At 37.3% G+C, this 27,887-nt stretch overlaps 2 long non-coding RNA genes across 2 annotated transcripts in view; one reads left to right on the forward strand and one right to left on the reverse strand.

Moving 5' to 3' along the window:
- Positions 1-27,887, forward strand: part of LOC145451672 (uncharacterized) — a 324,257-nt gene that overhangs the window by 147,945 nt on the left and 148,425 nt on the right. The window lies entirely within an intron of this gene.
- Positions 20,391-27,521, reverse strand: LOC145452478 (uncharacterized). The gene is made up of 5 exons (XR_013919387.1): positions 26,934-27,521; positions 25,223-25,340; positions 23,591-25,039; positions 23,404-23,520; positions 20,391-22,908 (listed from the first exon to the last, which is right to left on the reverse strand). It is a non-coding gene; the product is annotated as an uncharacterized LOC145452478 (long non-coding RNA).

A 27,887-nucleotide genomic window follows, 5' to 3' on the forward strand; every position in this document is an offset into this window, starting at 1 on the left:
CGGGTTCTGTGGTGATTCACCGTGTGTTCTTATGGGCGCGGTCGTGATTCGCACTTTCGGCCATCTCTCGCGTGGTGTTGAATATGTACGAGTCACCAACAATAACCGCACAAACGGAAACGTGGCTTGTTGTGAGGATTAAGCAGTGCGACCTATATTTCGAATGACCTGCGCGCTGAATTGTTGCCCGTGCAGCTGTTTTGTGCTACTATCGTATCGATTATTACACTAATCCAGTCAGTGCGAAATAGTTTGCTAAATCTAGGAATCACTTCCAAGGTAATATTTTGGTAATTAGTTTACCGCAGAGCCGGCGTAGTCGGCGATTCGAATATCAACATTAACCGCGTTCACAAACTAACACTTCAAAAATGTGTGAAATAGTTTGCAAAACCCCGCGATCTCTGACAAGATAATGACTCGGGTGACATGATAACGTTACAGGTATAGGCTGAGGTGGTGATTCGCCATGTGTTCTTATGGGTGCGCTCGCACGTCGTACTTTCAAGTATAGGTATCTCTCGCATGTCGTATTGGAAACTCGTGTTGGCTCGCTCACGCGGTGAAATTTTAGTAATCAGTTTGTCGCAGAACTTGATTTCACTCATAAGATTTAATAAGTAACGAATAACAGACCGCCAGTGTCGGTAACTTGAATAGCGACAAATTGTCACTTATTTCCGCTCTAAGCCTAATCCTTTGTGAAGTGAACGCTTATTCAAAAGGTTGTGATATAATTTTAAAATCCAACGACCACTCACCGGATAATGCTGCAGACATAGCACTCTCTCATGCCCGCTCACAAGGTAATATTTCGGTAATTAGTTTGTCACAGAACCGTCGCAGACGGTGATTCAAAACCAGCAATTTGTCACTTGCCCGCGATCGCTATATGTTTTGACACTTCAGAAGAGTGGTTGACTTTAGTTGCGTGATCCAAATCATGAGAATATTCAATCAATGCGTCAATTTGTCAACTCGAAATGAAACTCACTACACAGTTCAAGTTGATTCGTATCTGAATGTGTTAATTCGGTACAATTCTAATTATTTTGAAAAATCTTTTCGTGATCTTTTGATTCGACTGCAACCTGAATATTACTGACACCGACTTTCAGCCACATCGAATTATTCGCACACTCCGCACCGTCGTTTTCATAGCTATAGAATCAATACCAACTATAACTCTACAAAAATCAAGAATCACAAGTATGTGCATTATACAGTTATTGTCTTTATCAACACGAAATCAAACTCTTAACAAAAACACGCAACTAATCACTTGGCAACTCTAGCATTACCAAAAAATTCCAGTATTGTTGATTGAAAATCCTTGAGTCATTATTATCAAAAATGTTATAGTACCGCATCGGAATCCATTCGCGGGATGTACTAAAGGTAAATCCAGATAATCCAAAATGAAATATTTGGACTTTGACAAACATGACTACCAACTTTGATCCAGTCACATTTCAAGATCATACTTTGAAACAATCCTTGAAACTTACAACTCTATTCACGACTGAGTTTTCCGTTTATCAGTTTCAGTAAATACTATCGCGATATTTTAATGTGTTACTACACACAATAGAATCAATCAATGAAATAGCACCTGTTGTAAATATTTCTAACTTGACAACCACTTGTGCATACCGCGATCGACTTGCGACGCGATGAGTTAAATCGGAATATTTCAATCTATTTGTCGAAACCTTGAACAAAATATCAGGTTATTTTTTTTTTGTTGTAATCGAGTGAACGAAAATAGTATTACGTCTCAACATTTTAACATCTTCCCATAAACAAAAGAGTAAAATACAAAAAACCTTGTCAAGTCAACCCGTTTGTAACTTACCCAACCAAAGCAAAAAGTATCCTTATGAAAAGTAGACAAGACTACTACGCGAGTAATCACCAAAATCCAAAATCCATAGCAAGTTCGGTTGTATTCATAGTCCACCAACTCGTATTTTTATTCAACTGTAAAAGTCGTTACTACTCTGCAAGACAAAAAAAATTACTATGTGGTATATTTTGTAAGACAAAAGTAATTACTTCTCGGTGTCGGCGACTTGAGATTAACATATGTTTTGAGTATATGATATTTGAATGTCTGACCAACGTAGTTGAGAATTCATTTCTTACAATCGAACGCAGGTGTTATTTCGAAAATTATCGTGATGTAAACATAAGGATTGTCACATCGATTTAACATATGAGATTTTGTAATGGTCTATCATGACTTGATTATTAAATTATTCGCGTTAATTAGACCCGGCGTTGTTGTAAAGGTTATTATGACAGCAACAAACTTTTCAGTACCGTTGTTATTAACATATTAAGCTGTAAAACTATGTGTGTCTGAAATGTTCTTGATAGGAAAATTACTCCACCATGGTAAAAATCTCTCTGCGTATCGCGGATATCAGAAAATATTTCCAGTAACCAAGACTAAAGATGAAACGACAATATCGGTATTATTACATTCAACAATCAGTACAAATATTAAAATCTATCGTTTGCGATAAACAGCACTAAAGATGTAATAATTCCAGTATTCATACATTGAACATCCGATACAAAATGCTTTATTATCCCGATTCCCAACGGGTAATTGAAACGACTAAGTGTAGAATCAGTATATCAAAATATCGTTACTATTGAATCCAACGATTTATTGTCGGAATTTGTGACAGAGAATTGAAACATATGCACTTTTCAGAGTGTGAAAATATCACTTTGAGTATCGAGTACCGTTCGAAGCTAGCGATCAATTCTTAATCATTTCTGTAACTCCCCATTGTGCGTGCTAAATGTAAAATATCGCGAGGTTATACACTCTAAGACTTTGATTATTGTAAAAGTAAATTGTGATATGTTTGTTAGATGCATCCAATTCAACTAGAAGTGTCTAGTGCCCAACACTCGTAATATCAAAAAGTACTTGCTACACTGTTATTTGCTAAACGTGTTTTGCATTGTTGTTCATTTCTAGTATTGATTGAAATTGTTCTTGAACCCTCAAATAATAATTCCTGACATGAAACTAAGCCGCCGAAAGTCGTTACCATCACAAAGAAACAATTTGCACGATGTTTACTAAATGTGTCCTATAGTTAGGTGTACTGGAGTTATTTGTAAAACACACACACACACACACACACACGATCAGAGAAATTGGAAATTTTTCCGTTGTCATTCGCTAAAGTAAATGTCATCACAATACTCTGTCACTAAAAGACGTTACTTGGACGTGCTTGAATTCTAGACATAGTTCTGATTTACCCAACACAAGACCCAAGGACAACCCTAGTTTCACCCAAACACAGATATCCAAAATATCACACACTTCGCTATTCCTAAAGCACAAACACCCGATACAAAATAATACTTATTGTGTTGTTGCGGCATCATCACTCAACAATATCACCCTCAATACAAATGATGTTTATGTGTAACATGCTATTGATTTGAACCACACCCACCTGACGGAAGAGGATTTACTCAATCTTTACAAAATGGATATTGACCAACATCACATCACCGGATTGTATCTGTTTCGCTGGATACGAGTTATGTTAGTTTAACAGTAAACAAATTTCACCCTCTTGGATTACGAACTCAATGCGTTAGCAGTCATTCAATATTTTGTTTGTGTCAACTAGTTACTCGGTATGTTACTCCACAACTCTTACAAAAGTACGAAGGATATTAACATCACACTAAGTAATTAACTTTACTAGATATTCTCGCATTACGAAACTAAAGAATGGTTGGTTAGACTCTACAAACTGTTTCGATATCACAAGACCTTTATTGTCTGAATGGGTGTTCATGTGTCTTAAGAACCAAATAGTTCAACACAGCACTAGTACCAACAGAAACAACAGAGTTGTTTACACAAAAGTTTGTATGCGCGCAGTATGCGAATACCATGTGTAAGTCCAGCACAATTGCAGTATCCATCCGAGTTTAGTCAACACAAATTTATTACAACGGAGCCACGTAAACTTTCGTGAAAGAAAAGCATACTCACTTCCAGAGGGTTATGTCAACACCATAGCAGTAAATCAGCTACTCCAACAACAAAGTACATATGTTTCTAGCCACGATCCTTACATCTTTCACATAGATCAATCTACTTTGCTAACGAAAAGTGCTGAGTCATCACATAATCGCCCTCACAACAAAACAGCTAGTAGATATTATCACTCAAAATATTCCTAACCCTTTACACACCAGTGACAAATCATACAACGAATATGTTTTGTGGGTCGAATTGTTGTTCAGTGTCAAGTCTACCTGTTGAAACGTACATTAAAACAACACAGTCACAATTCAATTAAAACCACGAATCTATTTTCATTTCCTCGCAAACTGTCACATACAGAAAAATAAATTTTATTCCGCCAAAACATACTTGTAACCAATCGCTTTCATTAAACACACAACACCATAAAAGTATTTACTTTCTACTACATAGACATTCCGATGTAGTCAAGAAATATTTTTATTAATCAAAATCATCGACTTCTGTTTACGGCGTTAGTGTGTGCATGTCATACATGTGGGATCCGTATTAAAATGGACACGACACGACTGAATGTAAGGGGGTAGAAATCTATCACATCGATTTACATGTGGTCTTCGCTACGGTTTCAAAAAACGAATCGTCTCTTTTGCATTGATCGAGACCGAGCAAGTTAGTTAATGACCATGATTGTGTTTGTCATATGCGAATGATAGGGTTACTGTCAAATCTACATACAACAACGTTCTGGCACTCATAATAGCAATTTCATTCTCTCCCTTCGTAATTGTAGACTCACGACAAGTATATTGTACAACTCGACAGCTACGTTCAACAACACCAACGACACTAAACATACGATACCTGCGCAAGTAAAATTACCATTTTCACCTGGAGGTCAGTCGTTACCTGAGTAAAAATACCATTATTCTTTGGAGATTTATCGTTTAATCAGAGTAACAATCCCCTTTTCACTTGGAAATATATTTTTGGCCTGAATAACAAACCCCTTTTCACTTGGAAATCTATTTTTGCCCTGGATAACAAACCTTTTTCACTTGGAAATCTATTTTTTCTCTTGGTAACAAACCTTTTTCACTTGGAAATATATTTTTTCTCTGGGTAACAAACCTTTTCACTTGGAAATATATTTTTTCTCTTTGTAATAAACCTTTTTCACTTGGAAATATATTTTTTCTCTTGGTAATAAACCTTTTTCACTTGGAAATATATTTTTTCTCTTGGTAATAAACCTTTTTCACTTGGAAATATATTTTTTCTCTGAGTAACAAACCTTTTTCACTTGGGAATATATTTTTTCCCTGAGCAACAAACCATTTTCACTTGGTGGGTCGTCGTTGACCTTAGTAAAAATATAATTTTCCTTTGGAGATCCGGCGTTTACCAGTGTAACAATACATTTTCTCTTGGTCATCTAACTTTTCCTAGAGTAACAAAAACCATTTTCATTTTGAAATCTGACAAACACACCTGACAATTTGGTATTTGTTGTATTGACGATAGTTTGAAATAGATTACAACGAGCAGTGACGGAAATATACACGGACTACCGGTTTCAGAGTATACCTCCATCAGTCGTATCACATCAATATCATCGGTTAACCACATACAATATCCTCTTGTACACAGAAATGCATGTTTCGGAAAATTGGACAATAGACTTCGATAGTTCTGTGATGTCCAGGTTCACGCTTTGGATTTTCCAGAGTCAAAATGTCTGAATAAAACACCTCCTCGATGATGGTTGGTATGTGGATAACGGTATTCGGAAAACGGCTGGATTTATGTCTCCCATCGCGATAACAACTCCAGGTCGAGTTTTCCTCCGCATGTTTACTATATTGTGTCTTTATTGGTCAATGTATGTCTCGACATTCAGTTTGAAATCGGAAACCCTGATAAAGTATGTAACCGGATCCGGATATCAATTCTGAATCGATAAACCAATGAACAATATTCAAAGTAAACATGTTACATCCTGTGTTTCCACGAAAAAATACCATCCAGACATACTTCGCGCTTGTTTACCCACAACAGTATACGCGTAAATGGAGGTGTGTGACATTGCATGCAATGTGTTGGTATAGAAACATCGGGGAGTAAGCCTTCGATCCACAGACATTATCATAGCCGGTAGTTTTGATGTAGATCTAATGTCATCAAGCACACCCGATAACAATGTCATACCAATAAGCCACATTGCAATGACTCTGAGTCCGCGCTATTACATCGATATTTCGGCACCGTTCACTGATTTACTCGATGGTGTTATCGTGTTGTAACATTACAAGATAGTTATGGCCCTATCTCCGGACAGACCACCCAGACCAATTGGATACATCGGTCAATATCCATCGTGTTGTCGACACCGAAGTTTTCTGCTGAGGCTACAGCGTTTGATCTAGTACGGGTGCTCGAAATGATTGCGATCAGTCTTTCACTAAATCACGATGCATGGATGTCACTACTCCCACATAACGACTCCAGATAAATATCGTGAACAGTGATTCTGCAAATCTCGGGCTGATACTGTGATCCAATAAGGTGTGTTTCAGTGGGAATGAAGACTGCAATCGTATACCACAATAGAACACTGCCTCGTGATTTCACACACAATCATAAAACACACCATCGTAAGGATCCAGTTCGTCCGGTAACATTTCAAGGGCCCAGTTCGTCCGGTAACATTTCGAAACGGTCATCGCTACAATAGATCGAGGTTGCGCTCGTCATATCGGAGCATTTTGAAACGACATCGTCACAAGTCTATTGACGTCGATTCTGTTTGTCATGTCAATCCGTTTCACAATCCACCGTTTTTCAAGTCCCTGCACCATAGTGTTACGACACAGACAAGAAGCGACGGTGGAAATAATAAAACACGGAAAGCACACTTTGGTGTTATTTGACATGGATTTTACACCAGATGAACCTCACATTCGAGCGATACATTGGAATGGTGATTGTATTGTTGACGTCAAAGGAAAAGAAATGTATCGATTTATCGGTTTCGTACATATCCAACAAAAACCTAGGTATATGATTGTGCACGGTTCGCATATTTGACTGTGATCACAATATTGGTATGTACTGTACAGTTCACTTTCACTGTCGTGCGAATAACCCATGTTACGGTTCCATGTCTGTGTGTCTGTATGTCCTGCTTCAGATTGACTCAGAGTCGTTGCAATGTGGCTTATTGGTATGACATTGTTATCGGGTGTGCTTGATGACATTAGATCTACATCAAAACTACCGGCTATGATAATGTCTGTGGATCGAAGGCTTACTCCCCGATGTTTCTATACCAACACATTGCATGCAATGTCACACACCTCCATTTACGCGTATACTGTTGTGGGTAAACAAGCGCGACGTATGTCTGGATGGTATTTTTTCGTGGAAACACAGGATGTAACATGTTTACTTTGAATATTGTTCATTGGTTTATCGATTCAGAATTGATATCCGGATCCGGTTACATACTTTATCAGGGTTTCCGATTTCAAACTGAATGTCGAGACATACATTGACCAATAAAGACACAATATAGTGAACATGCGGAGGAAAACTCGACCTGGAGTTGTTATCGTGATGGGAGACATAAATCCAGCCGTTTTCCGAATACCGTTATCCACATACCAACCATCATCGAGGAGGTGTTTTATTCAGACATTTTGACTCTGGAAAATCCAAAGCGTGAACCTGGACATCACAGAACTATCGAAGTCTATTGTCCAATTTTCCGAAACATGCATTTCTGTGTACAAGAGGATATTGTATGTGGTTAACCGATGATATTGATGTGATACGACTGATGGAGGTATACTCTGAAACCGGTAGTCCGTGTATATTTCCGTCACTGCTCGTTGTAATCTATTTCAAACTATCGTCAATACAACAAATACCAAATTGTCAGGTGTGTTTGTCAGATTTCAAAATGAAAATGGTTTTTGTTACTCTAGGAAAAGTTAGATGACCAAGAGAAAATGTATTGTTACACTGGTAAACGCCGGATCTCCAAAGGAAAATTATATTTTTACTAAGGTCAACGACGACCCACCAAGTGAAAATGGTTTGTTGCTCAGGGAAAAAATATATTCCCAAGTGAAAAAGGTTTGTTACTCAGAGAAAAAATATATTTCCAAGTGAAAAAGGTTTATTACCAAGAGAAAAAATATATTTCCAAGTGAAAAAGGTTTATTACCAAGAGAAAAAATATATTTCCAAGTGAAAAAGGTTTATTACAAAGAGAAAAAATATATTTCCAAGTGAAAAGGTTTGTTACCCAGAGAAAAAATATATTTCCAAGTGAAAAAGGTTTGTTACCAAGAGAAAAAATAGATTTCCAAGTGAAAAAGGTTTGTTATCCAGGGCAAAAATAGATTTCCAAGTGAAAAGGGGTTTGTTATTCAGGCCAAAAATATATTTCCAAGTGAAAAGGGGATTGTTACTCTGATTAAACGATAAATCTCCAAAGAATAATGGTATTTTTACTCAGGTAACGACTGACCTCCAGGTGAAAATGGTAATTTTACTTGCGTAGGTATCGTATGTTTAGTGTCGTTGGTGTTGTTGAACGTAGCTGTCGAGTTGTACAATATACTTGTCGTGAGTCTACAATTACGAAGGGAGAGAATGAAATTGCTATTATGAGTGCCAGAAGGTTGTTGTATGTAGATTTGACAGTAACCCTATCATTCGCATATGACAAACACAATCATGGTCATTAACTAACTTGCTCGGTCTCGATCAATGCAAAAGAGACGATTCGTTTTTTGAAACCGTAGCGAAGACCACATGTAAATCGATGTGATAGATTTCTACCCCCTTACATTCAGTCGTGTCGTGTCCATTTTAATACGGATCCCACATGTATGACATGCACACACTAACGCCGTAAACAGAAGTCGATGATTTTGATTAATAAAAATATTTCTTGACTACATCGGAATGTCTATGTTGTAGAAAGTAAATACTTTTATGGTGTTGTGTGTTTAATGAAAGCGATTGGTTACAAGTATGTTTTGGCGGAATAAAATTTATTTTTCTGTATGTGACAGTTTGCGAGGAAATGAAAATAGATTCGTGGTTTTAATTGAATTGTGACTGTGTTGTTTTAATGTACGTTTCAACAGGTAGACTTGACACTGAACAACAATTCGACCCACAAAACATATTCGTTGTATGATTTGTCACTGGTGTGTAAAGGGTTAGGAATATTTTGAGTGATAATATCTACTAGCTGTTTTGTTGTGAGGGCGATTATGTGATGACTCAGCACTTTTCGTTAGCAAAGTAGATTGATCTATGTGAAAGATGTAAGGATCGTGGCTAGAAACATATGTACTTTGTTGTTGGAGTAGCTGATTTACTGCTATGGTGTTGACATAACCCTCTGGAAGTGAGTATGCTTTTCTTTCACGAAAGTTTACGTGGCTCCGTTGTAATAAATTTGTGTTGACTAAACTCGGATGGATACTGCAATTGTGCTGGACTTACACATGGTATTCGCATACTGCGCGCATACAAACTTTTGTGTAAACAACTCTGATGTTTCTGTTGGTACTAGTGCTGTATTGAACTATTTGGTTCTTAAGACACATGAACACCCATTCAGACAATAAAGGTCTTGTGATATCGAAACAGTTTGTAGAGTCTAACCAACCATTCTTTAGTTTCGTAATGCGAGAATATCTAGTAAAGTTAATTACTTAGTGTGATGTTAATATCCTTCGTACTTTTGTAAGAGTTGTGGAGTAACATACCGAGTAACTAGTTGACACAAACAAAATATTGAATGACTGCTAACGCATTGAGTTCGTAATCCAAGAGGGTGAAATTTGTTTACTGTTAAACTAACATAACTCGTATCCAGCGAAACAGATACAATCCGGTGATGTGATGTTGGTCAATATCCATTTTGTAAAGATTGAGTAAATCCTCTTCCGTCAGGTGGGTGTGGTTCAAATCAATAGCATGTTACACATAAACATCATTTGTATTGAGGGTGATATTGTTGAGTGATGATGCCGCAACAACACAATAAGTATTATTTTGTATCGGGTGTTTGTGCTTTAGGAATAGCGAAGTGTGTGATATTTTGGATATCTGTGTTTGGGTGAAACTAGGGTTGTCCTTGGGTCTTGTGTTGGGTAAATCAGAACTATGTCTAGAATTCAAGCACGTCCAAGTAACGTCTTTTAGTGACAGAGTATTGTGATGACATTTACTTTAGCGAATGACAACGGAAAAATTTCCAATTTCTCTGATCGTGTGTGTGTGTGTGTGTGTGTGTTTTACAAATAACTCCAGTACACCTAACTATAGGACACATTTAGTAAACATCGTGCAAATTGTTTCTTTGTGATGGTAACGACTTTCGGCGGCTTAGTTTCATGTCAGGAATTATTATTTGAGGGTTCAAGAACAATTTCAATCAATACTAGAAATGAACAACAATGCAAAACACGTTTAGCAAATAACAGTGTAGCAAGTACTTTTTGATATTACGAGTGTTGGGCACTAGACACTTCTAGTTGAATTGGATGCATCTAACAAACATATCACAATTTACTTTTACAATAATCAAAGTCTTAGAGTGTATAACCTCGCGATATTTTACATTTAGCACGCACAATGGGGAGTTACAGAAATGATTAAGAATTGATCGCTAGCTTCGAACGGTACTCGATACTCAAAGTGATATTTTCACACTCTGAAAAGTGCATATGTTTCAATTCTCTGTCACAAATTCCGACAATAAATCGTTGGATTCAATAGTAACGATATTTTGATATACTGATTCTACACTTAGTCGTTTCAATTACCCGTTGGGAATCGGGATAATAAAGCATTTTGTATCGGATGTTCAATGTATGAATACTGGAATTATTACATCTTTAGTGCTGTTTATCGCAAACGATAGATTTTAATATTTGTACTGATTGTTGAATGTAATAATACCGATATTGTCGTTTCATCTTTAGTCTTGGTTACTGGAAATATTTTCTGATATCCGCGATACGCAGAGAGATTTTTACCATGGTGGAGTAATTTTCCTATCAAGAACATTTCAGACACACATAGTTTTACAGCTTAATATGTTAATAACAACGGTACTGAAAAGTTTGTTGCTGTCATAATAACCTTTACAACAACGCCGGGTCTAATTAACGCGAATAATTTAATAATCAAGTCATGATAGACCATTACAAAATCTCATATGTTAAATCGATGTGACAATCCTTATGTTTACATCACGATAATTTTCGAAATAACACCTGCGTTCGATTGTAAGAAATGAATTCTTAACTACGTTGGTCAGACATTCAAATATCATATACTCAAAACATATGTTAATCTCAAGTCGCCGACACCGAGAAGTAATTACTTTTGTCTTACAAAATATACCACATAGTAATTTTTTTTGTCTTGCAGAGTAGTAACGACTTTTACAGTTGAATAAAAATACGAGTTGGTGGACTATGAATACAACCGAACTTGCTATGGATTTTGGATTTTGGTGATTACTCGCGTAGTAGTCTTGTCTACTTTTCATAAGGATACTTTTTGCTTTGGTTGGGTAAGTTACAAACGGGTTGACTTGACAAGGTTTTTTGTATTTTACTCTTTTGTTTATGGGAAGATGTTAAAATGTTGAGACGTAATACTATTTCCGTTCACTCGATTACAACAAAAAAAAAATAACCTGATATTTTGTTCAAGGTTTCGACAAATAGATTGAAATATTCCGATTTAACTCATCGCGTCGCAAGTCGATCGCGGTATGCACAAGTGGTTGTCAAGTTAGAAATATTTACAACAGGTGCTATTTCATTGATTGATTCTATTGTGTGTAGTAACACATTAAAATATCGCGATAGTATTTACTGAAACTGATAAACGGAAAACTCAGTCGTGAATAGAGTTGTAAGTTTCAAGGATTGTTTCAAAGTATGATCTTGAAATGTGACTGGATCAAAGTTGGTAGTCATGTTTGTCAAAGTCCAAATATTTCATTTTGGATTATCTGGATTTACCTTTAGTACATCCCGCGAATGGATTCCGATGCGGTACTATAACATTTTTGATAATAATGACTCAAGGATTTTCAATCAACAATACTGGAATTTTTTGGTAATGCTAGAGTTGCCAAGTGATTAGTTGCGTGTTTTTGTTAAGAGTTTGATTTCGTGTTGATAAAGACAATAACTGTATAATGCACATACTTGTGATTCTTGATTTTTGTAGAGTTATAGTTGGTATTGATTCTATAGCTATGAAAACGACGGTGCGGAGTGTGCGAATAATTCGATGTGGCTGAAAGTCGGTGTCAGTAATATTCAGGTTGCAGTCGAATCAAAAGATCACGAAAAGATTTTTCAAAATAATTAGAATTGTACCGAATTAACACATTCAGATACGAATCAACTTGAACTGTGTAGTGAGTTTCATTTCGAGTTGACAAATTGACGCATTGATTGAATATTCTCATGATTTGGATCACGCAACTAAAGTCAACCACTCTTCTGAAGTGTCAAAACATATAGCGATCGCGGGCAAGTGACAAATTGCTGGTTTTGAATCACCGTCTGCGACGGTTCTGTGACAAACTAATTACCGAAATATTACCTTGTGAGCGGGCATGAGAGAGTGCTATGTCTGCAGCATTATCCGGTGAGTGGTCGTTGGATTTTAAAATTATATCACAACCTTTTGAATAAGCGTTCACTTCACAAAGGATTAGGCTTAGAGCGGAAATAAGTGACAATTTGTCGCTATTCAAGTTACCGACACTGGCGGTCTGTTATTCGTTACTTATTAAATCTTATGAGTGAAATCAAGTTCTGCGACAAACTGATTACTAAAATTTCACCGCGTGAGCGAGCCAACACGAGTTTCCAATACGACATGCGAGAGATACCTATACTTGAAAGTACGACGTGCGAGCGCACCCATAAGAACACATGGCGAATCACCACCTCAGCCTATACCTGTAACGTTATCATGTCACCCGAGTCATTATCTTGTCAGAGATCGCGGGGTTTTGCAAACTATTTCACACATTTTTGAAGTGTTAGTTTGTGAACGCGGTTATTGTTGATATTCGAATCGCCGACTACGCCGGCTCTGCGGTAAACTAATTACCAAAATATTACCTTGGAAGTGATTCCTAGATTTAGCAAACTATTTCGCACTGACTGGATTAGTGTAATAATCGATACGATAGTAGCACAAAACAGCTGCACGGGCAACAATTCAGCGCGCAGGTCATTCGAAATATAGGTCGCACTGCTTAATCCTCACAACAAGCCACGTTTCCGTTTGTGCGGTTATTGTTGGTGACTCGTACATATTCAACACCACGCGAGAGATGGCCGAAAGTGCGAATCACGACCGCGCCCATAAGAACACACGGTGAATCACCACAGAACCCGTAAGAATACACGACAGGCGAATCGCCGCCACCGCCTATAGCAAAAAAGGCGAGTCACCACCCCGGGTTTTCACGGCGAATCACGACCGCGGCCTATAGCAAAAAAGGCGAATCACGACCGCGCCCGTAAGAACACATGGCGAATCGCGGCCCAGAGGGGGGTCTAAAAAGGCGAATCGCCACCCCCGGTTTTCCAGGCGAATCGCCACCCCGCCCATAAGAACCCCAGGCACCGGTTGACCGATCGTATATACTACTAGCATACTTTACGCTCCAATTCGATTCCCACACATTCCGTATAATTACTAACAGAACCATTGAGTACCAGCCTTGACATTTTCCGTAGTACTAGATGGCATGTATACAATTTCATGAAATCCGACAGTACGACGAAGACTATCAAAATATCGAAAGAAGCCCTCTATTCTTTTCTGAAATAATCAAGGTTTTATCAGGACTTCCCTTCATATAAACTCCAGCAGAATCACTAATAACCTCTCAAGTGTACTCAATTTACTCTAATTTGATACTCGTGTACCAAATCCCTATTTTCCGCGAGTATGATAGAGGCTATCGCTCGATACTCAACGAATCGAAATTTTGCTGGGATACAAGTACAATTAGTTTGAAGTAGTTTGAGGTTACGTTTGTATCATCTTGACAAGTGCTATTATCAAAAAATGCTTTTGCTAAACTCTTACACTTTCACTAAACTTCTACACTGAATCCTGTAAAGTAGATAGAAAAGGAAAAACTATTAACATAAGGTAAGTGAGAAGCACGCAAATTTCGATTGCATACCAATGCCACAAACTGCGCTAACTTCCAGAGTTGTTAAGTATAGAAGTACTCGTACTTCTTGAGAATACCCAAGTAGGTTTTTTTGCCTACATGTACCAAATACTCTCAAGTCCTTATGATATTGGAGTACATCAACTTCATGATAGCTACAGTATTAAACAGAAATAGACCTAGAGTACTAACGTTTTTGCGCAGTGAGAGTTCGCAAATTATCGAAGTATTTTTGTTATTTTTATTGCGATAAGTCATTCTGCAGCGCAAAATGCGTCGTAGGATATAGATGAAACTAGCACCACTCATCAAGACCGCTGATAACAGTACATTTCAACATTTAGTTGCAGTAAATTTCTAGTAAAGTACAAGAAGTGATGATTTCCGAGTGAGTTAAAAAGTAAGTATTGCAGGTATAGTTTACCTGAAAACCGAATACTCTGAAATAGAAGTAGATGCAGTGTAAATAGTTAATCACTTGATTAAGTATAGTGCAAGCAGATAAAACCTATATTTGAGTACTACAAAATGCACGAGTACTTCGCTATCGACTCCCTCCACGTAATAAGTGACTACGGTTTAAGACTGCTTTTACCGATACTCGTCAGTTTCAGTTTTAGACAGAATTCGGAAACCAAATAATTTCATAAACATAAGCTAATTAAATGAATTTACTCGAATGTACTATGCCGCGCTGATAAGATTAATTATGATATACTTATCATGTTACAAGTATATTCTTGTATACACGATAGTGGAGAGAATCTTTAAAATGTAGTAAGCAGGCCGATGGGTATTCATTGAGTTGTATAAGCATAAAAAACATTCCCGCGCGCGTCTTAGTATTAGGTGGTAGGGTAGGAAGTGTTAGGTTTAGGAGCGCGCGGGAATGTTTTTTATGCTTATACAACTCAATGAATACCCATCGGCCTGCTTACTACATTTTAAAGATTCTCTCCACTATCGTGTATACAAGAATATACTTGTAACATGATAAGTATATTATAATTAATCTTATCAGCGCGGCATAGTACATTCGAGTAAATTCATTTAATTAGCTTATGTTTATGAAATTATTTGGTTTCCGAATTCTATCTAAAACTGAAACTGACGAGTATCGGTAAAAGCAGTCTTAAACCGTAGTCACTTATTACGTGGAGGGAGTCGATAGCGAAGTACTCGTGCATTTTGTAGTACTCAAATATAGGTTTTATCTGCTTGCACTATACTTAATCAAGTGATTAACTATTTACACTGCATCTACTTCTATTTCAGAGTATTCGGTTTTCAGGTAAACTATACCTGCAATACTTACTTTTTAACTCACTCGGAAATCATCACTTCTTGTACTTTACTAGAAATTTACTGCAACTAAATGTTGAAATGTACTGTTATCAGCGGTCTTGATGAGTGGTGCTAGTTTCATCTATATCCTACGACGCATTTTGCGCTGCAGAATGACTTATCGCAATAAAAATAACAAAAATACTTCGATAATTTGCGAACTCTCACTGCGCAAAAACGTTAGTACTCTAGGTCTATTTCTGTTTAATACTGTAGCTATCATGAAGTTGATGTACTCCAATATCATAAGGACTTGAGAGTATTTGGTACATGTAGGCAAAAAAACCTACTTGGGTATTCTCAAGAAGTACGAGTACTTCTATACTTAACAACTCTGGAAGTTAGCGCAGTTTGTGGCATTGGTATGCAATCGAAATTTGCGTGCTTCTCACTTACCTTATGTTAATAGTTTTTCCTTTTCTATCTACTTTACAGGATTCAGTGTAGAAGTTTAGTGAAAGTGTAAGAGTTTAGCAAAAGCATTTTTTGATAATAGCACTTGTCAAGGTGATACAAACGTAACCTCAAACTACTTTAAACTAATTGTACTTGTATCCCAGCAAAATTTCGATTCGTTGAGTATCGAGCGATAGCCTCTATCATACTCGCGGAAAATAGGGATTTGGTACACGAGTATCAAATTAGAGTAAATTGAGTACACTTGAGAGGTTATTAGTGATTCTGCTGGAGTTTATATGAAGGGAAGTCCTGATAAAACCTTGATTATTTCAGAAAAGAATAGAGGGCTTCTTTCGATATTTTGATAGTCTTCGTCGTACTGTCGGATTTCATGAAATTGTATACATGCCATCTAGTACTACGGAAAATGTCAAGGCTGGTACTCAATGGTTCTGTTAGTAATTATACGGAATGTGTGGGAATCGAATTGGAGCGTAAAGTATGCTCCTATGGCATAGAGCCCTACGAAATGAGTCCACATACCCCGTAAAATTCCACTCCAGGCGCTGCGGCTTAGCTCAAGCGAAAAAGTATTTCGTACTTTAGGTGTCAAATCATCTTTCTTGTGATAAATAAGCATAAGGAGAATTAATCAGAAAATTTTGTAGCGTACCGTAGGCATCGATACATTGAGTGAAATGGGCTTCCTTATCTTAAATTGAAACGGACAGAATAAATCGAAACAATTTGCAGAGTCCCGTAGGCTTCAAGACATAGCTCAGGCTGAGATTACAGCCTAATAACGAGGGCATCGAGTGGGATGTTATAGGAAGCAAGACGAATCATTGTAAAAGTGTTGAAACTTAATTACATCTGTAATTCCATCACTAAAGTTGATCACGCATAGGTACGTGCTACGCACCCGCAAACAGATTCACGCGAAGTTGGTATAGAACTGCGTTAGTTTTAAAGGTGTTCCATCATGAAATGTGTGATAAAATTTGATATGTTCCATTGTCATAATGTCCTATACCTGTGAACCAATCTTCAAGTTGCGCATTCAATGTTTAGCTCGGTAATTCCATTATTAAAGTTGAGTATGCATAGGTACGTGCTACGCTCCCGCAAAAGTCGGTATGGAACTGCGTTAGTTTTAAAGTTGTTGAATCATGGAATGCGTAACAAAATTTGACATGGTGCATTGTCATAATGTCTTACAACTGCGTACCGAGTTTCAAAATGGGGAGTCGATTATTAACATGGTAATTCCGTTATTAAAGTTGACTATGTATAGGTACGTGCTACGCTACGGAAAAACAGATTTAGCCAAAAGTCTGTATAGAACTGCGTTGGTTTTAAAGGTGTTACATCATGAAATGTCTGACGACATTTGGTATGGTGCATTGTTATTATGTCCTACAACTGCGTACCAACGTTCAAGGTGAGAATTTAATGTTTAGCATGCTAATTCTGTTATTAAAATTGACTATGTATGGGTATATGCTATGTTAACGAAAAACAGATATGCGTAAAAGTCGGTATTCGACTGCGATAGTTTCAAAGGTGTTCCACCATTAGATATGTGATGAAATTTAGCATGGTGCATTGCCATAATGTACTACAACTACGTATCAAGTTTCGAGTTGGGATTCAATGTTAAGCATGGTAATTCCGTTATTAAAGTTGGCTATGTATGGGTACGTGCTATACGCTCCCGCAAAACAGACGTACGCAAAAAGTCGATGTAGAGCCGCGTTAGCTTTAAAGTTGTTCCATCATGAAATGTGTGATGGGATTTGGTATGGTGCATTGTTATAATGTCCTATAACCGCGAACCAACTTTCAAGGTGGGAATTCAATGTTTAACACGGTAATTCTGCTATTAAAATTGACTATGTATATAGGTATATGCTATGTTCAGGCAAAACAGATATGCGTAAAAGTCGGTAATCGACTGCGTTAGTTTTAAAGGTGTTCCATCATGAAATGTGTGATGAAATTTTGTATGCTGCATAATCACAATGTCCTAGAGCTCATTTAGATACCTAAGCTACTTTAAAATTAGTACTCGAGTATTTGCAGCAATTATACTGCCAGATAGTTATAGCCTGAGGGATTCGATGGTGACGTACTTGTATAATGCATATTTTGGAGAGATTAAGTAAAGCAATGATCTAAGATAAAATCCAATAAATTAAGCTAGAAGTAGCTATTTACGAAGAAAGTTAGCATTCTAGGTCTATACTTCTGTGTAATACTGAAAATGTCATGAAGTTGAAGCGATCTGAAATGATAAACACTTTAGTATTAGGTACATATACGCAATAAGCTACTTTAGTATTCTGTGATACCAAAGCAAAACCTATACTTGAGTATAATTTCATCTTTTTCATCAGTGAGCGAAGGTGATACCGGTGTTAACTCCATGGCTCGATGCGAGATAACAGCGACTCGGAGCTCATTTAGATTCCTAAGCTACTTTAAAATTAGTACTCGAGTATTTGCCACAATTATACTACCAGATAGTTATAGCCAGAGGGATTCGATGGTGACGTACTTGCATAATGCACATTTTGGAGAGATTAAGTAAAGCAATGATCTCAGATAAATCCGTTAAATTAGGGCAGGAGTAGCTATTTACGAAGAAAGTTAGCATTCTAGGTCTATACTTCTGTTTAATACTGAAAATGTCATGAAGTTGAAGCGAACTGAAATCTTAAACACTTTAGTATTAGGTACATATACGCGAGAAGCTATACTTTAGTATTCTGATGGTTTGGGATAAAATGTAATTTTTCGTGCTTTTTTATTTTTTAATAAAATTAGTATTCATTTTACGGAAACGTCGTGTAAAGGTAAAGTACTTGTACATTTCGGAGTACTCAAGTATAAGTTCTGGTTAGCTAAATTTCGATGTCATACAAATACCACAAACTGTGCTACTTGTACTTCTTCAGAGTACTCAATTAGGTTTTTAGCTATATGCAACAAATACTTTCGAGTGTTTTTGATATTGGGCTGCTTCAACTCCATGATAATTATAGTATTAAGCAGAAATGAACCTACAATACGAACGTTTTACTTACTCTGAAATGACTACTTTTACGTTAATTTATAAAACTCAAGTAAAGCTCACGAAATCCATAGTGTAAACGTCTCTAATGCGCTGAAAAAGGCAGAAAAAGTACTCAATACGCTAAATTTGAATCTAAAAATATTAATTCTCGTAAAACGTAGTGGGTGTGGGATTCGAACCTACGCGAACACTTGTTCATTGGAACTTAAGTCCAACGCCAAAAAGCTATACTTTACAAAATTTTCGGAGTACTGACATTTTTTAGGTAAATTCTGTTACGCGCTTAGTTACTAACTCTGAAAGCAAGCAAAGTTTGTGGTATTTGATCAATATGGAAATTCGTGCACTTTGCGTTTAGTTTATGTTGAAAACATGAGTAATTTAGAACACTTGTTCATTGAAACTTAAGTCCAACGCCTTAACCGCCCCCTCAACCCAGTTCCGTTGCTACGATATGTGAGAAATCTATTAAATTAGGGTAGAAATAACTATTTCCAAGTAACTTTCACGAAGTCTCGATACGCTATATTTAATCTAAAAATATTAATCCTCATAAAACGTACTGGGTGTGGGCTTCGAAGCCTAGAATAATAAGCGGATCGTGATTGAAAATAGAAGAAGGATCACTAGATTAACGTTTATGGAATACTCCGCAATGTAAAATTAGTATATACTGCACAAAATCCAGAGTGTAAGAGTCTTCAGTGCATCGGAATAGTGTAGTTTTCTATCTACTTTACAAAATTTATACGCTTTTTCTTGCTACGTTCCGGGATAAAATGTAATTTTTCGCGCTTTTTGTTTATTTTTAATAAAATTAGTATCCATTATACAAAAACGACGTGTAAAGGTAAAGTACGAATACAAGTACAAGTTGAGATTTCAAAGTAAGTAAGTGGTTATGTTCGTAGACTAACCCCACTTCTACGTAACGATTTTTCAGTAAGTAGTTATGTTTCTAGGCTACTTTTACTTCTATTTAACGAGTTTTCATACAAATCTGCTTTCTTTAATAACTTTCATCTTTTTCATCAGTGAGCAAAGGCAATAGCGGTGTTAACTCCATGGTCAGATGCGAGATAACAGCGACTCAGAGCTCATTTAGATATCTAAGCTACTTTAAAATTAGTACCCGAGTATTTGCTGCAATTATACTGCTAGATAGTTATAGCCAGAGGTCCTTCGATGGTGACGTACTGGTATAATGCACATTTTGGAGGGATTAAGTAAAGCAATGATCTCAGATATATCCATTAAATTAAGGTAGAAGTAGCTATTTACGAATAACAGAGTCCCGTAGGCTTCAAGACATAGCTCAGGCTGAGATCATAGCCTAATAACGAGGGCTTCGAGTGGAATGTTATAGGAAGCAAGAAGAATCGTTGTAAAAGTGTTGAAACTTAATTTCATCTGTAATTCCATCATTAAAGTTGACTACGCATAAGTATGTGCTACGCTCCCGCAAAACAGATTCACGCGGATGTCGGTATAGAACTGCGTTAGTTGTTCAATCATGAAATGCGTAACAAAATTTGACATGGTACATTGCCGTAATGTCTTACAACTGTGTACCGAGTTTCAAGGTGGGGAGTCGATTATTAACATGGTAATTCCGTTTTAATGTTGACTATGCATAGGTACGTGCTGCGCTACCGAAAAACAGATTTACGCAAAAGTCTGTAGCGAACTGCGTTAGTTTTAAAGGTTTTACATCAGGAAATGTCTGACGAAGTTTGGTATGGTGTATTTTCATAATGTCCTACAACCGCGAGTTTTCAAGTTGTTCAATCATGAAATGCGTAACAAAATTTGACATAGTACATTGTCATAATGTCTTACAACTGCGTAAGTTTAGCATGCTAATTCTGTTATTAAAATTGACTATGTATAGGTATATGCTATGTTTATGCAAAACAGATATGCGTAAAGTCGGCATTCGACTGCGTTAGTTTTAAAGGTGTTCCATAATTAGATGTGTGATGAAATTTAGCATGGTGCATTGCCATAATGTCCTACAACTACGTATCAAGTTTCGAGTTGGGATTCAATTAAACACTTGAGTATATTTGTTGCGTGTGAGGAAAACCTACTTAAATTTTTTTTATGCATTTAATTTCCGACTCTGAAAGCAAACTTAGTTTGTGGTTTTTTTGTACATCGAAATTGAAGCGAGGTGAATTTTTCGATTAGTTTCACTTTTCATTATACTTTACAAGATTCAGTATAGAAGTTTAATAGAAGTAGTTAGTTACGTAATTAAGTGTACTATCTTCCAAATCGGTATGGAACAACATCAAAACCATCACAAAGCAATACCGACTTTTTGCGTGTTTTCTAACTACTTTACAAATTCATACGGTTTTTCTTGGTGCGTTCCAGGATAAATGCAATTTTTCGCGCATTTTTATTTTTTCATCAAATTTGGAGCTACTGTATATTATTTATCGCCTATATTTAAATTCGGTGTGCTAATGCGTTGAGGTTGAAGCTAAAACATCCTATTTCATGCGGACAAGAAGACTAGCACCGCGTAGCCGGATTTAGCATACCGAAAAATATCTACTTTACAAAATTTTCATTTCTTTATGTCCATTACACTGTAAATTTTTTACCGTTGGTGACGACACCAAAAAGAACGCGTTTTGTGTAAAAAAACTAAACACCTGAAAAGATGTTTCGCGTTTTGGTTTGGCGTTGTCAAATACTGTGTTGTGCCATATACCCGGTGTCAAAAGATGTGTTGTCTCATATAGGAGTTTTCTACACCGTGCATGAACCCCAATAATCAGGCCTAAATCACCCTCTGTAGCTGTTCAAATTGATTACTAAACAATCTGGCGTGCACGACCTCTCCCCGCAGTGATTAAAATGAATTACTAAATGTTCTGGCATACTAGGCACACACCCCGCCGCTTGTAACGCAGCATAAAAATCATTCCATAGTTTGCAATGAAACCATCATATTAAAAATCAACGACAGTAATAAGCATTAAGTAATGCTAAATGCAAGTTATGCACAAAATCAACGACAGTAATAAGCATTAAGCAATGCTAAATGCAAGTTATGCACAATGAAACAGTACTGTTGCTAGTACAAATAAAGAATTGTGGCACAGCATGAAATAATTAGATTGAAGCCATTTTAGAGCATGCGGTAACTAAGCATAAAGAACTGCCGCATATGACTTAATAACCCCCGAACTTAACCCAACCCTTAAATTAACCATTACATATAATCACACTGACCCTTATCTACCCCTAAATGTAACGATTACCCAGCATAGGGCAGAATTCAACCCAAATGCTGAAGTGTCAAAGGATATCACGGGACATGCTTATATCTCCACTGATCTACTGGAATGATGTATTACATTAGCGAAATACTGCAAAATAAAACAAGACAGTGTGACAAGATAAAAGTTCAGTATGAGCTACTGTAAATATCTTGGACAGTACTAACCAACCAAAGAAAGGGGCTTATTATGCCCTTACTGCATGTGTTCACATGTGTTCAAATTTCCTAAAGAAATTACTCAATTTTTCGGAGATAAATTGGGTGTTTTTGTCGCCAACAACAAGCCTCTTAACAAATGCCAGGATTTGAAATTCCTTGGGGCATGACACATCCCAGGCATAATAACATGCCATCATATCAATTAAAACATCCAAAACCGTTGCGTCTTTATCACCGCAAGGAATCAATTCCCCCACAGCTAGAATCCAGCCTTGGATCGAACCATCCTGATGTCTTGCGACGACTAAATGTGAAGTATCATGCTTCTGACTCTTGGTCTCTATGTCGAGGGCCTGAAACACAGACACATGTTCAAGTGTACACCTACATGCGAATTTTGGAAATCGCTTTGAAAAAAATCTGAAATCATCAGCTAAGGACATCCATGAAATAGACCCATTAATAGGTTTCTTTCTATTCCGTTATGCTTTCCCATCCTATACAGCAGGGGTTCTCAACCTGGGGGGCGCGAAGAAGCGGTCACCTGAAAAAATTTTTCGCGCTGCGCACGATTGACCTACAATGCACGCGTGTTTCTCTACATATAGGCCCAATATCATATATATTTATTCTCTCATCAACCTTCATAATCGTCCATACCACCAAACAATCTGTTGGGGTTGCTAGCATCCCAGTTGGATTTTGTGATATGACGATAAGGGGGGGGCGCGAAATTTGTCACTATCAAATAGGGGGGCGTGTCTAAAAAAGGTTGAGAACCACTGCTATACAGTAATGTTTTCTCATCATATATTAATTGAAGTAGCAATTCGGTATTCATTATGCACCTGTTGAACCACCAGCGCAGTTAACCCCCTCTTTTGTCTGCAGTTAATTTAGGCATCCGAAAGTTACGACTGTAATTCCAGCAGTTTGGTCAGCTCATCCCTGTCACCTCCACTGGACTGATGAAATTGAATGATATAACGGTTACTACTAATGCTGAATCAAGATGAATTTTAGGTTCCAATTTACCTGAAAAATCTTATCCAATATATTCAATATTTGTTGATTATTGCTTCTCATGTCGTCAATGATTGTTGGCGCAATTATGCTCTTGAAATCTTCTCTGACCTGAGACAAAAAGTAATACCGACACGAAACACAGATAGAGGTGGCTGATAAAATAAGTGGGCCTTTTTGCTATTCACGTCAATGCTATTCACGTCAGCATTTTGATTATCTATGTAGCCTACGGCTGCATTCCAGTGCATAGTTGCAAGGAACTAACTAGGCGCCAAATACCCCTGTTAAAATGTCCATGGTCTATTTTCAGTGGGCTATGGACTAATTTCTCTATTCATGTCATCTTACTCAACGCACCCGAATCGCCAGGGTTCTAATGACTCGATTCAGGATTTTCTGATGACTCGAGTCATTTTCTCAAAACACGGAAATGACTCGACTCAAATCAATCTATGTATATCGACTCGACTTGGACTCGAGTCATTGCGCATGACTCGTACCAAGCCATATGACTCGAGACTCAGGCGGCCAAGACCAACATTTCATTGTAATTTCGAAGAATAGTAAAGTGACCACACTATTGATATTTCGTCTATTGGTACTGGTACTTGAAAATGTGACCAGAAACTGCTAAAGTGAGGAAAATTGGTATAACATGAATGCGAATCATTCGATGTCACCAACCAGAGTTAAAAAAGTGGATTCAACAAGAATGCTGAAGAGTACCAAGCTATCCAGTCACACGCTCATGCCCACGGATCTACTGGACTGAAATATATAAACGAAATATTGCAAAAGAAAGCAAGACAGTGTCCCAAGATAAAAGTAGAGTATGAACTACTGTTCAACAACTTGCACAGCAATAACCAAGTCAAATTAGTGGGCCTATCAGGACCTTGCAGTATGTGCTCAAAATTGTTGTTGAAGAAATTATTCAATTTTTCACTGACAATAAATTAAACCCATATGTGTCATGCACTATCAAGTCGCATGCTATGTCCAGTGTCGACGAAGCTAATGGGATGTGTATACTAACGAAATACTGCAAAATAAACAAGACCGTGAGCCGAGATACAAGCAAAGGATGAGGTACTGTTTAACAACTTGCACAATAATAACCACAAGTCAAAGAAAGAGGCCTATTATGCCCTTACAATACATGTTCAAAATTCCCAAAAAAATTATTAAATTTTTTAGAGATATATTGGGTGTTTTTATCGCCGACAACAACCCTCTGAATAAATGCCATGAATTGAAATTCCTTCGGGTATGACACATCCCAGGCATAATAACATGCCGTCATATCGAATAGAATATCGAACACCATTGCACCGCCGTTACCTCGCGGGACGGATTTCCCAACAGCTATGATCCAGCCTTGAATTGACCCATCCTGATGTCTTGCGACAACTAGATGCGGGGATAATGCTTCCGACTCTTGGTCTCTATGTCGTGAGCCTGAAACACAAGACATACTGGTGAAGCATGTGCTTACAAACGAATTTTAGTAATCGCTTCGAAAAAATTCAAAGTCATGTTAGGATATCCATGAAATACATCTATTTACAGGTTAGCCTTTCCTACCTAAACATATTCCAATTACATATTAATGGAAGAAGCAATTATGTATTTGTTATGTACCTGTTGGACTAGCAAAGCAGTCAAACCGATTTTTGTCGGCAGTTAATTCTGGCGTCTGCGAGTTCCGATTTGTAGTTACAGCAGTTTGGAGAGTTCATCCTTGTCACCTTTCAGTGGCCTGATGAAATGGAATGATAAAATACTTATTACTAATGCCAAAGCACACTCAACATGCACATCCAAATTTAGCTGGAATATTACATCCAATAACTATCATATTTTGATAACGGTTTTTCATGTCTTCAATGGTTGTTGGCGCGATTATGTTCTTGAACTGTTCTCTTATCTGAGGTGAACAGTAAAATCATCACAAAACACTCATAGAAATGGCGGATAACATTAGGCCAGGACCGGACATCCTTTTTTGTTATTCACGACCTCGTTTCGATTTCCTATGTAGCCCACGGCTGCATTTTAGTGCATAGTTATAATGAACTATCTTGACACCAAATACCCACGTTGAACTTTCCATGGTATATTTACAGTGAGTCATGGACTAACCATGTCGTCATGACGTCTTACTCGACAGACCGAAATCGCGAGTAGTCGTGAAGTTAATGTTGTAGTTTCCCATATTACTATCAAATATGCAAGCAGATAAGGTAGGCCGTATCTAAGGCTGCCACAATCTTTTACGCAACAAATGTTGAGGCCTAGAAAAATGTGACGCTGAGAATGTTAGGGATATTTTGTGCTCACATAAAAGCAGGGTTGTAATGACTCGAGTCACGATTTTCTGATGACGCGACTTGACCCGAGTCATTTTCTCAAAATACGGAAATGACTCGACTCGAGTCAATTTGTATATTGACTCCACTTGGAGTCGGGTCATTGCGCACAACTCGAACCAAGTCAAATGACTTGAGACTCAGGCCTACACTTCATTGTACTTTCGAGGAATAATAAGTAATCACACTATTGGGATTACGTCTATTGGTATCAGTATTATAAATGTGACCAGAAACTGCTAAAAGTGAGGAAAATCAGTTTATCATAAATGCGAACCATTCGATATCGCCAAGCAGAACTATAAAAAGTGGATTAACAAGACTTTAACTGCAAACTGAGCAGTCAATACAATGACTTGGACTAGGACTCGAGTCATATTACCATGGCTCGGACTCTATCATCTGCTCGCTGACTTCGACTTGACTCGATGGTGAATTGAAAATGACTCGACTTGACTCAAGTCAATCTACAAAAGTGAGATTGACTTGTGACTCGGAGCCTTGTGACTTGGTTACAACCCTGCATAAAAGACTAAAATCCATGAATGAGTTTGCAATTGTTCTAGTTTCAATCTTATTCATGGTTTTCCGGAAAAAGCTACAGAAGAACTGTATAGTACGGACCAAGGCAATCTTGCTGAACAAACATTTTCTATTCCCATCCTTATGAGATTGAACTCTGATCTGATATGAACTCGAATTGATTGAATATCCGGTTTTAAAAAATTCAGTAAATCTATTTATAATTTAATTTAAAAAATACCTTTAGCCACAATTGGAATATAATTTGGGAAAATGTAGTACAACCGTATTTCTAATTTGTATAATTCCGGAAAAATGTGCAGCTAGACTTGTAATCTAATTTGAAAAAGCTGAACATTTTCTTTTTGTCCAAGTCTGCCTTGCCTTACCGTCTACCACACGAGTACGATGAACTATAAAGTGATTATAAAATGGTTCCATGATGTAATACCCACACTCACCAGTTTGATATCAGTCTAGGAAGGAAACCGATCAAGTATTCCCAACAGAGGATTGTCTTTTTGCATTATCTTAGAACGTCGATGTCCGATTGTCCGTACAGGTGGCGATTCTTGTGGCACTTCAGCAAGTTCGGGTTGTCCGAGGGCCGAGTTTGTAGGGACGGGTTCTCCGGCAACCGTTTTTAAAGCTTATTCGGGCTATCAAAAAATTAGCACAGCCAACAGGATTGTAGACGGGACATTATTTGATGAACTTATTATCGACGAAGCATTATTTCTGCATTAATAGCATATATCTGTCAAATTAATATTCATGATTACATTTGGTAAAACCTTTCAACCCCATCCAAGATGCACTGAATAATAAAGCAGTGTGGAAAGGTTTCACACGGCCAATCAGGAGGAGAGTTATCAAAGCACATGAATAAATCGAATCAACTACATTGTTCGATTCATTGAATCCAAGAAAGTACATGAATACATCATCACTGCCAACTATACATCATGATGTACACAGGTTAAGGCGAAGCAACAATTATGAGGATTAAATAATTAATATTTTGCGCAACAATTTGCACAAAACATGTTCATAGGGAACACTGATTCATGGTGATCAAGTGAGCTCGTATCAATGTTTACAATGGATCAAACCACGAATAACATAGAATTTACAAGTGGATATAAACTCTTCTAGCAGAGAGAGTTATCAGAGCATAGGAATAAAATCATCACTGTCGACTGAATTATCATGTAGACTACACAGACTTTGCAGAAATAGAGTCTCCATAGGATATGTTGTTTGCCAATTAACACTTCGTGTACACGGCATGTTCACGGGGAACACGAATAGGTGATGGTCATGTAAAAACCATTCAATGTCTATAAGTTGGCCAGGCCCTTAAAACGACATCAACCACCTATACCACATCTCCTTCGAGCCTTCAGTGCTTCATA

This window comes from Botryllus schlosseri, chromosome 12 (assembly GCF_051294905.1).
Source record: "Botryllus schlosseri isolate E-star chromosome 12, Bs_hap1, whole genome shotgun sequence".
NCBI classification, from domain to species: domain Eukaryota; kingdom Metazoa; phylum Chordata; class Ascidiacea; order Stolidobranchia; family Styelidae; genus Botryllus; species Botryllus schlosseri.